The 13,789-nt window shown below is 41.1% G+C and overlaps 1 protein-coding gene across 2 annotated transcripts in view; it reads left to right on the top strand.

The window, feature by feature from the left end:
* Rgs22 (regulator of G-protein signalling 22) overlaps positions 1-13,789 on the top strand; it is a 180,065-nt gene that overhangs the window by 134,401 nt on the left and 31,875 nt on the right. The window lies entirely within an intron of this gene.

Below are 13,789 nucleotides of genomic sequence, written 5' to 3'. Positions count from 1 at the left end.
AAGGTCACATTCTCAAGCCTAGGCCTAAAGGCCTAGTTTTTATACTTTTTCAGTAAGAGTCTCATCTTGACAGTGCAAATATTCCTACCATCTCCGAGCCTGGTTCAGATGCTGCATTGAAGTCTGGACTGCACTGAGTATATTATTTTAGTTGAAAGCAAAATATGATATGCATAGTAACAAAGACTGTTATGGATAAAACTGTGAGCTCTGTTTATATGACTGAGAGTGATTTTGAACTTACTGTGGTAGAAGAGTCTGAGATTTTTCTCTATGTTCTTATTTTTATCTTTTTTTTTTTTTTTTTTTTTTGGTTTTTTGGTTTTTTGGTTTTTCAAGACAGGGTTTCTCTGTGTAGCCCTGGCTGTCCTGGAACTCACTCTGTAGACCAGGCTGGCCTTGAACTTAGAAATCCACCTGCCTCTGCCTCCCAAGTGCTGGGATTAAAGGCGTGGGCCACCACGCCCAGCTGTTTATTTTTATCTTTGATGTTATTAGTTTTCCTAAAACCTACTCAGTACTATGGAAGGCTTGAAGCTCTTGTTAAACCTCATTGTGTGGGAAGAAAAAAAACATTTTTAGTCTTGTGATCGGGTCTCACTGTTTTAATGAACCTGAACTGAGAGTTTCTCTTCTGCAAGGCTTGTTGGATGGAGCATTGGTTTAAGAAAAACACAAAACAAAAACAGAAGCACAACACAGCAAACAAAAAGAAATCTTCCTATTTTTTTGTTCTCGTACAGCCATGCCTTTAATGGCAGGACTGGTTAACAGTGCAATGAGTGATCTCACATTGGTCGATTTATTCCTCACTCCCAGCAGTGAGCAGAGTTTCCAAGGGTATGACTCAAAAAGTGGAACCGTGGAATGGCTCTGCAGTTAGAGCACCAGAGATGCAGGTTCAATCCCTAGTGCTGTACAGTGGCTTTTGGCTATCTGTAACTCCAGTCTCAGGGAATCCAACTCCCTCTTCTGGCTACTGTGGACATCAGGTACATATATGGCATATAAACACACTTTCAAACAAAGCACTCATACACATATATTAAAACAAAAACAAAAACAAAACAAAACAAAACAAAAAAACCCTCAAGCAAGTGTGAGGCCATCCCTAAGGCTGAGCCACTGAGAGTTCTAGCTCCGCAGCCAGCCTCACTGTCTGGATGCAAGGCTGTGCACTGGGTAAGCTGTGGTTCTCTGTTCCTGCTGACCTTCCTGTCTGCAGTTTAGGACCAAAGATCACCCTATTACCACAGTTCTTTAATGTACCCAAGACCTGTTGCCTGTCTGTTGAGCTGTTTACCTGTTGCAAGGGTGGTTACAGTGACTTCCAAGTGTTTGACATGTCAGAGTGGAGCCCTGATGTTTAATGTTTGTATTTTAAGTATTTGACCAAGCCAGCTCAGTCATTCAATGGGTTCTCCAGGGAGGGAGGGAGGATTGAAAAGAAAAAGACAATTACACAGCACCCCAGCCAGTTCTGAAGCTGAAGCAGGTTTATTTTTTTTTCCAGTCTGCTTTTATATCATTCTAGGTACATACAAAGAGTATGGTCAGTCCTAAGGCATAAACAGAGTAGTCAAGGAACAAACAGGACAATAATCAAAGGAAACAAGGCTATAAAGTCCCTATGGCAATAAGGTCACTATGTCTAGGGGTTTATCAGGATGACCAGGATACAAGGAATACAATACTTTCCTCAGCTGGATTTGCCTTGAGTCACTTCCTTGTCCCAGGCCAATGTCAAATTCCAGCCAATTTCCTAGAAACAGTCCCAAAAGCTCTCTGCAAGTATTCTTTGGGCAGTTTGCATAACTATTACACTTACAGTTAACAAAGGTTAGTTTAAGTATTGAATTGATGTTAATTGATGTAATTTGTATAATAACTATTTGCACATTTTTGGCTCTTCTTCAAAGCATGGAACAGAGTCACTGCCATCAGGAGGAATTTTCTTCCTTCCATGTGCCCACGTGTATGCCTGGCCCTGGTCCATGTGTGTGTCTGGCCCTGGTCCATGTATGTGTCTGACCCTGGCCCACCTGTCCTGGTCCTGGTCTTCTTAAAGCCTTTGAATTCTTCTCCATTCCTCTTTCTTGTTGGATAATCACCTTATTCTAGATCCTCATTACCTTGAATCTGAACCTTAGTTAATTTCTTTCTCCTGCATGGCCACCCTCCACTCATCTTCAAGGAAAGCGTTCTAAAAGCATTCATGATATTCTCCTGTCTAAATGCCTTGCTTGTATTCTCCTGTCTAAATGCCTTGCTTGAGTGGTGACATGAATCTCTTGCTCTGGACTCCCATGAGGACACTTCCTCCTGATACTATCCGACCTGCTGCTCCTGCTTCCTCACAGACATGGACTGACAACAGCTACAGAAGTCACGGTCTTCTCTCCCATGGTTACAGTCAACTCATGGCATGAGAGAGCAGAATCAGCCAGGCTGAGGGTAATTTTTTGCAGCTCAGATACAGCTGTTAGTTTACTTTTATTCAGTACTTTACATAAAACATCTAAAAAACAGATATTCAAAAATAGTTGTTGGGGGGGGGGGGAGGAAAATGGTCCTAGAAGGTAAACATTGTTCATCTAAAAAGTTTACCACAGTGATACATCAATTAGTGTGAACTGTCCATGTGACACAGGCCCACCGAACTGAGGAATCTCCATGGCCCTTTGAGCATGAGCAAGGGGCAGTCTGCAGGGTTACTGGCTGGGATGGATCACCAGCAGTGTGGGGTGGGCCCTTGTAATGGTTTGTATATTTTGGACCACATTTGGAGGTGTGGCCTTGTTGGAATAGGTGTGACCTGGTTGGAATGGGTGTGTCACTGTGGGTGTGGGCATAAGATCCTCACCCTAGTTGCCTGGAAGTCAGTCTTCCACTAGCAGCCTTTGGATGAAGACATAGAACTCTGAGCTCTGCCTGTGCCATATCTGCCTAGATACTGCCATGTTCCCACCTTGATGATAATGGACTGAACCTCTGAACCTGTAAGCCAGCCCCAATTAAATGTTGTTTTTTATAAGACTTGCCTTGGTCATAGTGTCTGTTCACAGCAGTAAAACCCTAAAACAGCCCTGAACTGAACCAGACAAGAGAAGCTGGAGAAGCCAAGTGATTGGCATCTCAGATCCATTTGTTTCCTCTGCTCCTCATTGTGGATGTGAGGTGGCTAGCTGCTTAAGCTCCTGCCTCCACTTCCCTGAAAATGATAGCTGTACCCTGGGATGTACATCAAGTGAACCTTTTCTTCCCTGAGTCTGCTAAATTCAGTTCCTTGCTATTAGCACTGCTATACCTCAGTTAGCCTCGATTGTCTCTAATCTGACTTGTGTGTGTTCAGATAACTGATTAAATTCTAATTGTGCTATGTTTGAGCATTAGATGAAATGTGCTTCTTGATTTTAATGAGTTTTCTTTTTTAAAAATTCCACTTTTGTTAAGACTACTCTAACCTATGTCATGTCATCTTATGCGTGAGAAAACACGAGGAGCTTGAGCTCAGAGTTCTGTTACATTATTTGAAGTAAATACAAAAGTATTTTGAAGGAAATTCAGTAGTGAAGTAGTCCAGGTGTACTCTGGCTACTTAAAGTCATAATTTGTGATAGATATAGATAAAGGTTTTTCTTTTTGAGACAGGGTCTCTCTACGTTGCTCTGGTTGTCCTGAGGAACTTAGATTATGTAGACCAGGCTGGCTTGTAGAACTGGCTTGTAGAAGATGTAGAACTCACCAGCCTCTCTGCCTCTGCCTCTGCCTCTGCCTCTGCCTCTGCCTCTGCCTCTGCCTCTGCCTCTGCCTCTGCCTCTGCCTCTGCCTCTGCCTCTGCCTCTGCCTCTGCCTCTGCCTCTGCCTCTGCCTCTGCCTCTGCCTCTGCCTCTGCCTCTGCCTCTGCCTCTGCCTCTGCTGGGATTAAAGGTGCGCTATGACACCTGGAATGCTATATTTCTTAAAATATATCCTTTTGTTTGTCATACAATTGAAAAATAGAGTTTATAAACAAAGTATACTTTTTCTAATTGTTGTACTGTTTACAACAACAGTGAAATCTCCACCTAAATAAATTCATTCAGCAGAGCTGTGGCTCAGCAGAGTCCTTGCCTACTATCCAGGAGGCCCTGGCACAGACAGAACAACAAGGCGCTCACAGACCTAGAGAAATTGGGTCTGTTCTAAATCTGTTGCTCTTTCTTACTTGGGACAACTTATTTAATCTCTCTACATCATGGTTTAGTTGTTCATAAGGAACTCAAAATTTTGTGTAGCTCTAAGTGGTGATTCTATGAATGTAACCGTGGAACTTTGTATTGAATACATTTGTTCTTTGACAATGTTCCATGTACATGCAGGGCATTCTGTTTAGTTTTAGCCTCTGCCTGTCAGCAGCCCCTCCCACCACTCTTCTCCCCACCTCTTCTCACAGGTCCTTTCCTCATTCCCATGGCTTTTGTTTTGTGCCTACTGATTTTACCCTGGACCACCCATGTGGCCATGGTTTTAGACGTGTCCATCGGAGTCTGATGGCCTTAGCAGCACAATTTGGCAAACAGTAGATAATGACCAGAACTGATCAGCTGCCTAAGGTTCAGCAAGGGCAGTGAGGCCCTATGAGCCCCTTCCCTACTTGTGATTGGCTCTTGGCAGGCTTTTGCAAGCAACCATGATGGCTGGCTGTGCTGTGTCCTGAAGGTTTCTAGCCTGTCTTCCTAGCTTCTGGCTTCCAATTCTTTCTGATCCCTCTTCCACAATGATACTAGAACTTTCCAATGTGTCTTTAAGGTTTTGATCTATTCCTCAGTGAGAATTTATTTCTGTATTTTAAATTGGAACCTTAGAACTAAAGATAAGAAAAATTCACATCTATAGTGTTTCCTTTTCCAGAGTCAAACACACTCACCAAATTACCCAAGGGTTAAGTGCTGCTGGAGAAAGTTCCTTAAAGGAGTGTTAACTCCATCCACCATCAGATCGCTGTAGCATGGCACAGCTTTCATGCTGTTCCTTTGAAGGCAATGAAATTAAGCAGGCAACTCTTGATTTGTGGTGCACAAGCAATTGGTTGCTTGATTAACAGCTGCCAGACTCTTCCCCAACACAGTGCCACTGCAGGAGCTCAGGGACATAACCCAGCACTTGCCCAGATTGTCGAGATGTAGCTCAGTTGGGAAAGGCCTTGCCTGGCTTGAGCTCAAGTCTGTGAAATGTGAAAGCCTGGTAGGTGGTGCATGCCTGTAATCTCAGCACTTGGGTGTGCAGACAGGAGGATCAGCAGTTTAAGGCTATCCTCAGCTACAAGGTGAGCTGGGGACTAACATGGTTTTAATGAGATCCTGTCTAAAACAAAACAAAACAAAAAGCAAAAAAAAAAAAAAAAAAACCCACAAAACCAACCAAACAACAACATCAAAAACACTGTGTGTGTGTGTGTGTGTGTGTGTGTGTGTGTGTGCAACAGCGAGAATGACTGCCATTCTAAACACAGTTTCTGAGACCCCTCTTCAGTCCCAGCTGTCCCATAGACCCTATAACATGTCTAGAGCTCTTACCTTGATCACAAAGTCTTCAGCTGGCCCTTAGGTCTGCCCCACAGCCACCCTGGCCCTTTTTACAGCAGTCCTCAATCTGGGCAGAATACATCCTGACCCATGGCAGACAGCTAGGTATGGCATACTCAGTCTTCTCTGTGCAAGTAAGGGGAGACTACTACATTTGACCCTCCACCACTTCTCAAGCTCTCAGACGCCCCTCTGGTTGGATGTCAGTGTCACCCACACATTCCACCTTCCTCACATATCCAAGTCTTTGGTGTACGCATACCTTCCTCTCCTTTCCTCTACAAGGTCATGGGTATTCTCTTTGTCTTCTTTATCATCCTACCTTTAAGATCTTAAGAGGGAATGAAATACAGTGTTTGACATATCAAATGTAGAGCTTCTAGCAGGAGGGCGGGGGGGGGGGTTTGTTTTAAGGTGGAATTTCATCTCACAAAAAAGAAAAAAGAAAAATATTGTCAAAACAACCATCAAAGAAAAATTACAGAATCTTAGTTAATACAAATAGCTTAGAGACTCTTGCATTTTGACTTTACACACCACCACCCAGCTACCATAATATGACAGTTCTGAGTGTCTAGGGTCGATGTTTTGCTCCTGGTGAGGTTATAACTTGGGCCAGGATTGCTGTCAAAACTGAATAATTACTGAACAACTGCATGAGGGCTCACCTCACACATAGGCTAAGGTTGCATTGGTGGATGGGAAAGCTGCAAACTACCTACTGGACTCTTATGTCACCTACAGCTTCAAAAGATGATGGCAGTTCTGTGCCTGTGCCTACCCATCTCTGCCTCTCTTCTCTTGTCACTGCCAAACTCACACTCAGTTTCTAAATTACTTCTTTAAAACTACCCCTGTTTTTCCCTCAACTAATTAGCTTTATTTTCTTTCTTGTCTTGGCATACACTTTACTAGTATTTATCCACCATGCTGCAATTTTAGATTGCCTGTTTGATTAGATGCTCAGTAGTTTGAGAATCTGTAACTTTATAATTACCTCCAAAATATCGTGACAATGGCTTTTTTTGTTTTTTGTTTTTGTTTTGTTTGTTTTGTTTTGTTTTTTGCTTTTTTCAAGACAGGGTTTCTCTGTGTAGCCTTGGCTGTCCTGGAACTCACTCTGTAGACCAGGCTGGTCTTGAACTCAGAAATCTGCCTGCCTCTGCCTCCCTTGTGCTGGGATTAAAGATGTGTGCCACCACTGCCCAACAGCAATTCTTTTCTTACTTCTGTGGGCTGCCATGTTTAAATGTAAAAGACTTCCACCAGGTGGCTTGGCACTATGTGTAGCATAGTTTATCCCTTTAATGTATTTCTTAGCTAAAGCATCTTATTGTTGATAAATATTATCGATACATATTCTACAAAAAATTGATTTCCAATTAGCATCATAACTGTACTAACACTACAATATTTTCAGTTAAAACTGTTGTGTCTGTTTTAGTTTAGAGTACTATTTATTACATTTTTCTGTTTGCCACCAGAAGAAGATAAATGTCCTCCACAGAGTTGAACTTTATTATAGCTGAGGAGTGTGGCATCTACCTGTAGTCCCGGCTCTCAGGAAGTAGGAACAGAAGTGTTGCTGTTTGAGGTTAACCAAGGCTGTCTTGTCTCCAAGAACACAATACAACACAACACACACACACACAAAGAATGAGAAAAACACTGTAGCAATAACACTCATTTCATCTAAATATTTTAAATGGATTAGTATAAAAACAATCACTGTGTACTTTCATCTTTTATACTATTTATTCTTAAAGCCTGTTGGCACAAAAGCATACTTAATGAGCTGTGCTTTTAACTGAATACACTTTGTCCATTGTAGGCACGGGCCTTTGATACCATGTGTATATGAAATCCCCATCCTGATAGAAACATAGTTTTTTCTCTTTTTTTTCAAATCAAGAGAATTATCTCTTCTCAGAAAAATATTCTTGTGCAGAGAAAAGCCATCCTCTTATTAGCTAGAATGTGAAATGTGACAAATGACAAGACAAACAGGGAACAAACATGTCATCACATGGGAAGAATGTGCTTGCATGCAAGAGCTTGTGCATCGTGGCTGTGAGGAGAGCCGGGCTCATGGAGTCACAAAATGTCACCTACATGTGAAGTCTTTGGTGTATTCAGGTGGAAGCGGGGCTTTTCTCCTTAGTAATTCTCTATTAAGATACTTCATCCTTCGGGGAAGTGACTATTTTCATTCAAGTGTAACTCAGCAAAGGCCACTGCATAATCATGATAGCCATCAGCTCACTGATCCATGTGCAGAAGTTACAAAAGCTGTTTCTGAGTCCTTGTTTGTACCCACCAGCTTACGATTACATCAGACTTAAAGCATGTAGGACTTGAACTGACTTCAAAGACTAAACTGAGACTTCAGCTAGCTTAACATTTTTCATGTTTTCCATTTGGCTTCCATATCCTGTTCTAGTTAGATGCTCCTTCTAGAATTTTGCTCACAACCCTTATAGCTTTGGTTTGTGAAATATGCTGATTGATAATACTGCTGTGGAGGCTGAGGATTTTAGCAAACTCATGTATCCTGCCTGGAAGGATTAAATATCTACTGTTTTTTTCCACCCATGTCTAATACTATATGAACATACAGAGTGCATCTTACACGGATGTCTAAATGCATCTAATCAGTATACATTTGCAGAGGACTGTTGTCAGTGCAGTCTGTCACCAATACAGCTAAGCACCAAGCACAAGCCTTTTGATGCACCAGAAGTAGGAGATCTATTTTTTCCTAATTATATATTTTTTTCAAGTAAAACTGGGCCATTTTATGACTTCTTTTTTTTTCCCATTTTTTATTAGGTATTTAGCTCATTTACATTTCCAATGCTATACCAAAAGTCCCCCATATCCACCCACCCCCACTCCCCTGCCCACCCACTCCCCCTTTTTGGCCCTGGTGTTCCCCTGTACTGGGGCATATAAAGTTTGCAAGTCCAATGGGCCTCTCTTTCCAGTGATGGCCGACTAGGCCATCTTTTGATATATATGCAGCTAGAGTCAAGAGCTCCGGGGTACTGGTTAGTTCATAATGTTGTTCCACCTATAGGGTTGCAGATCCCTTTAGCTCCTTGGCTACTTTCTCTAGCTCCTCCATTGGGAGCCCTATGATCCATCCATTAGCTGACTGTGAGCATCCACTTCTGTGTTTGCTAGGCCCCGGCATAGTCTCACAAGAGACAGCTACATCTGGGTCCTTTCAATAAAATCTTGCTACTGTATGCAATGGTGTCAGCGTTTGGATGCTGATTATGGGGTGGATCCCTGGATATGGCAGTCTCTACATGGTCCATCCTTTCATCTCAGCTCCAAACTTTGTCTCTGTAACTCCTTCCATGGGTGTTTTGTTCCCAAATCTAAGGAGGGGCATAGTGTCCACACTTCAGTCTTCATTCTTCTTGAGTTTCATGTGTTTAGCAAATTATATCTTATATCTTGGGTATCCTAGGTTTGGGGCTAGTATCCACTTATCAGTGAGTACATATTGTGTGAGTTTCTTTGTGAATGTGTTACCTCACTCAGGATGATGCCCTCCAGGTCCATGCATTTGGCTAGGAATTTCATAAATTCATTCTTTTTAATAGCTGAGTAGTACTCCATTGTGTAGATGTACCACATTTTCTGTATCCATTCCTCTGTTGAGGGGCATCTAGGTTCTTTCCAGCTTCTGGCTATTATAAATAAGGCTGCTATGAACATAGTGGAGCATGTGTCCTTCTTACCAGTTGGGGCATCTTCTGGATATATGCCCAGGAGAGGTATTGCTGGATCCTCCGGTAGTACTATGTCCAATTTTCTGAGGAACCGCCAGACTGATTTCCAGAGTGGTTGTACAAGCCTGCACTCCCACCAACAATGGAGGAGTGTTCCTCTTTCTCCACATCCACGCCAGCATCTGCTGTCACCTGAATTTTTGATCTTAGCCATTCTGACTGGTGTGAGGTGGAATCTCAGGGTTGTTTTGATTTGCATTTCCCTGATGATTAAGGATGTTGAACATTTTTTCAGGTGCTTCTCTGCCATTCGGTATTCCTCAGTTGAGAATTCTTTGTTCAGTTCTGAGCCCCATTTTTTAATGGGGTTATTTGATTTTCTGAAGTCCACCTTCTTGAGTTCTCTATATATGTTGGATATTAGTCCCCTATCTGATTTAGGATAGGTAAAGATCCTTTCCCAATCTGTTGGTGGTCTTTTTGTCTTATTGACGGTGTCTTTTGCCTTGCAGAAACTTTGGAGTTTCATTAGGTCCCATTTGTCAATTCTCGATCTTACAGCACAAGCCATTGCTGTTCTGTTCAGGAATTTTTCCCCTGTGCCCATATCTTCAAGGCTTTTCCCCACTTTCTCCTCTATAAGTTTCAGTGTCTCTGGTTTTATGTGAAGTTCCTTGATCCACTTAGATTTGACCTTAGTACAAGGAGATAAGTATGGATCGATTCGCATTCTTCTACACGATAACAACCAGTTGTGCCAGCACCAATTGTTGAAAATGCTGTCTTTCTTCCACTGGATGGTTTTAGCTCCCTTGTCGAAGAGCAAGTGACCATAGGTGTGTGGGTTCATTTCTGGGTCTTCAATTCTATTCCATTGGTCTACTTGTCTGTCTCTATACCAGTACCATGCAGTTTTTATCACAATTGCTCTGTAGTAAAGCTTTAGGTCTGGCATGGTGATTCCGCCAGAAGTTCTTTTATCCTTGAGAAGACTTTTTGCTAACCTAGGTTTTTTGTTATTCCAGACAAATTTGCAAATTGCTCCTTCCAATTCGTTGAAGAATTGAGTTGGAATTTTGATGGGGATTGCATTGAATCTGTAGATTGCTTTTGGCAAGATAGCCATTTTTACAATGTTGATCCTGCCAATCCATGAGCATGGGAGATCTTTCCATCTTCTGAGATCTTCCTTAATTTCTTTCTTCAGAGATTTGAAGTTTTTATCATACAGATCTTTCACTTCCTTAGTTAGAGTCACGCCAAGATATTTTATATTATTTGTGACTATTGAGAAGGGTGTTGTTTCCCTAATTTCTTTCTCAGCCTGTTTATTCTTTGTATAGAGAAAGGCCATTGACTTGTTTGAGTTTATTTTATATCCAGCTACTTCACCGAAGCTGTTTATCAGGTTTAGGAGTTCTCTGGTAGAATTTTTAGGGTCACTTATATATACTATCATATCATCTGCAAAAAGTGATATTTTGACTTCCTCTTTTCCAATTTGTATCCCCTTGATCTCCTTTTGTTGTCGAATTGCTCTGGCTAATACTTCAAGTACTATGTTGAAAAGGTAGGGAGAAAGTGGGCAGCCTTGTCTAGTCCCTGATTTTAGTGGGATTGCTTCCAGCTTCTCTCCATTTACTTTGATGTTGGCTACTGGTTTGCTGTAGATTGCTTTTATTATGTTTAAGTATGGGCCTTGAATTCCTGATCTTTCCAAAACTTTTATCATGAATGGGTGTTGGATCTTGTCAAATGCTTTTTCTGCATCTAACGAGATGATCATGTGGTTTTTGTCTTTGAGTTTGTTTATATAATGGATTACATTGATGGATTTTCGTATATTAAACCATCCCTGCATCCCTTGAAAAAAACCTACTTGGTCAGGATGGATGATTGCTTTAATGTGTTCTTGGATTCGGTTAGCGAGAATTTTATTGAGGATTTTTGCATCGATATTCATAAGAGAAATTGGTCTGAAGTTCTCTATCTGTTGGGTCTTTCTGTGGTTTAGGTATCAGAGTAATAGTGGCTTCATAAAATGAGTTGGGTAGAGTACCTTCTACTTCTATTTTGTGAAATAGTTTGTGCAGAACTGGAATTAGATCTTCTTTGAAGGTCTGATAGAACTCTGCACTAAACCCATCTGGTCCTGGGCTTTTTTTGGTTGGGAGACTATTAATAACTGCTTCTATTTCTTTAGGTGATATGGGACTGTTTAGATGATCAACTTGATCCTGATTCAGCTTTGGTACCTGGTATCTGTCCAGAAATTTGTCCATTTCGTCCAGGTTTTCCAGTTTTGTTGAGTATAGCCTTTTGTAGAAGGATCTGATGGTGTTTTGGATTTCTTCAGGATCTGTTGTTATGTCTCCCTTTTCATTTCTGATTTTGTTAATTAGGATTTTGTCCCTGTGCCCTTTAGTGAGTCTAGCTAAGGGTTTATCTATCTTGTTGATTTTCTCAAAGAACCAACTCCTCGTTTGGTTAATTCTTTGAATAGTTCTTCTTGTTTCCACTTGGTTGATTTCACCCCTGAGTTTGATTATTTCCTGCCGTCTACTCCTCTTGGGTGAATTTGCTTCCTTTTTTTCTAGGGCTTTTAGATGTGTTGTCAAGCTGCTAGTATGTGCTGTCTCCCGTTTCTTCTTGGAGGCACTCAGAGCTATGAGTTTCCCTCTTAGAAATGCTTTCATTGTGCCCCATAGGTTTGGGTACGTTGTGGCTTCATTTTCATTAAACTCTAAAAAGTCTTTAATTTCTTTCTTTATTCCTTCCTTGACCAAGGTATCATTGAGAAGAGTGTTATTCAGTTTCCACGTGAATGTTGGCTTTCCATTATTTATGTTGTTATTGAAGATCAGTCTTAGGCCATGGTGGTCTGATAGGATACATGGGACAATTTCAATATTTTTGTATCTATTGAGGCCTGTTTTGTGACCAATTATATGGTCAATTTTGGAGAAGGTCCCGTGAGGTGCTGAGAAGAAGGTATATCCTTTTGTTTTAGGATAAAATGTTCTGTAGATATCTGTCAGGTCCATTTGTTTCATAACTTCTGTTAGTTTCACTGTGTCCCTGTTTAGTTTCTGTTTCCACGATCTGTCCTTTGAAGAAAGTGGTGTGTTGAAGTCTCCCACTATTATTGTGTGAGGTGCAATGTATGCTTTGAGCTTTACTAAAGTGTCTCTAATGAATGTGGCTGCCCTTGCATTTGGTGCATAGATATTCAGAATTGAGAGTTCCTCTTGGAGGATTTTACCTTTGATGAGTATGAAGTGTCCCTCCTTGTCTTTTTTGATAACTTTGGGTTGGAAGTCGATTTTATCCGATATTAAAATGGCTACTCCAGCTTGTTTCTTCAGTCCATTTGCTTGGAAAATTGTTTTCCAGCCTTTCACTCTGAGGTAGTGTCTGTCTTTTTCCCTGAGATGGGTTTCCTGTAAGCAGCAGAATGTTGGGTCCTGTTTGTGTAGCCAGTCTGTTAGTCTATGTCTTTTTATTGGGGAATTGAGTCCATTGATATTAAGAGATATTAAGGAAAAGTAATTGTTGCTTCCTTTTATTTTTGTTGTTAGAGTTGGCATTCTGTTCTTGTGGCTGTCTTCTTTTTGGTTTGTTGAATGATTACTTTCTTGGTTGTTCTAGGGCGTGATTTCCGTCCTTGTATTGCTTCTTTTCTGTTATTATCCTTTGAAGGGCTGGATTCGTGGAAAGATATTGTGTGAATTTGTTTTTGTCGTGGAATACTTTGGTTTCTCCATCTATGGTAATTGAGAGTTTGGCCGGGTATAGTAGCCTGGGCTGGCATTTGTGTTCTCTTAGTGTCTGTATAACATCTGTCCAGGCTCTTCTGGCTTTCATAGTCTCTGGTGAAAAGTCTGGTGTAATTCTGATAGGCCTTCCTTTATATGTTACTTGACCTTTCTCCCTTACTGCTTTTAATATTCTATCTTTATTTAGTGCATTTGTTGTTCTGATTATTATGTGTCGGGAGGAATTTCTTTTCTGGTCCAGTCTATTTGGAGTTCTGTAGGCTTCTTGTATGATCATGGGCATCTCTTTTTTTATGTTTGGGAAGTTTTCTTCTATTATTTTGTTGAAGATATTAGCTGGCCCTTTAAGTTGAAAATCTTCATTCTCATCAATTCCTATTATCCGTAGGTTTGGTCTTCTCATTGTGTCCTGGATTACCTGGATGTTTTGAGTTAGGATCCTTTTGCATTTTGTATTTTCTTTGACTGTTGTGTCGATGTTCTCTATGGAATCTTCTGCACCTGAGATTCTCTCTTCCATTTCTTGTATTCTGTTGCTGATGCTCGCATCTATGGTTCCAGATCTCTTTCCTAGGGTTTCTATCTCCAGCGTTGCCTGGCTTTGGGTTTTCTTTATTGTGTCTACTTCCCCTTTTAGTTCTAGTATGGTTTTGTTCATTTCCATCACCTGTTTGGATGTGTTTTCCTGTTTTTCTTTAATGATTTC

The sequence above is a fragment of the Mus musculus genome, chromosome 15 (assembly GCF_000001635.26).
Source record: "Mus musculus strain C57BL/6J chromosome 15, GRCm38.p6 C57BL/6J".
Lineage (NCBI taxonomy): Eukaryota > Metazoa > Chordata > Mammalia > Rodentia > Muridae > Mus > Mus musculus.
The sequence above is the reverse complement of the archived record's forward strand: the minus strand, read 5'-3'. Positions and strand labels throughout refer to the sequence as shown.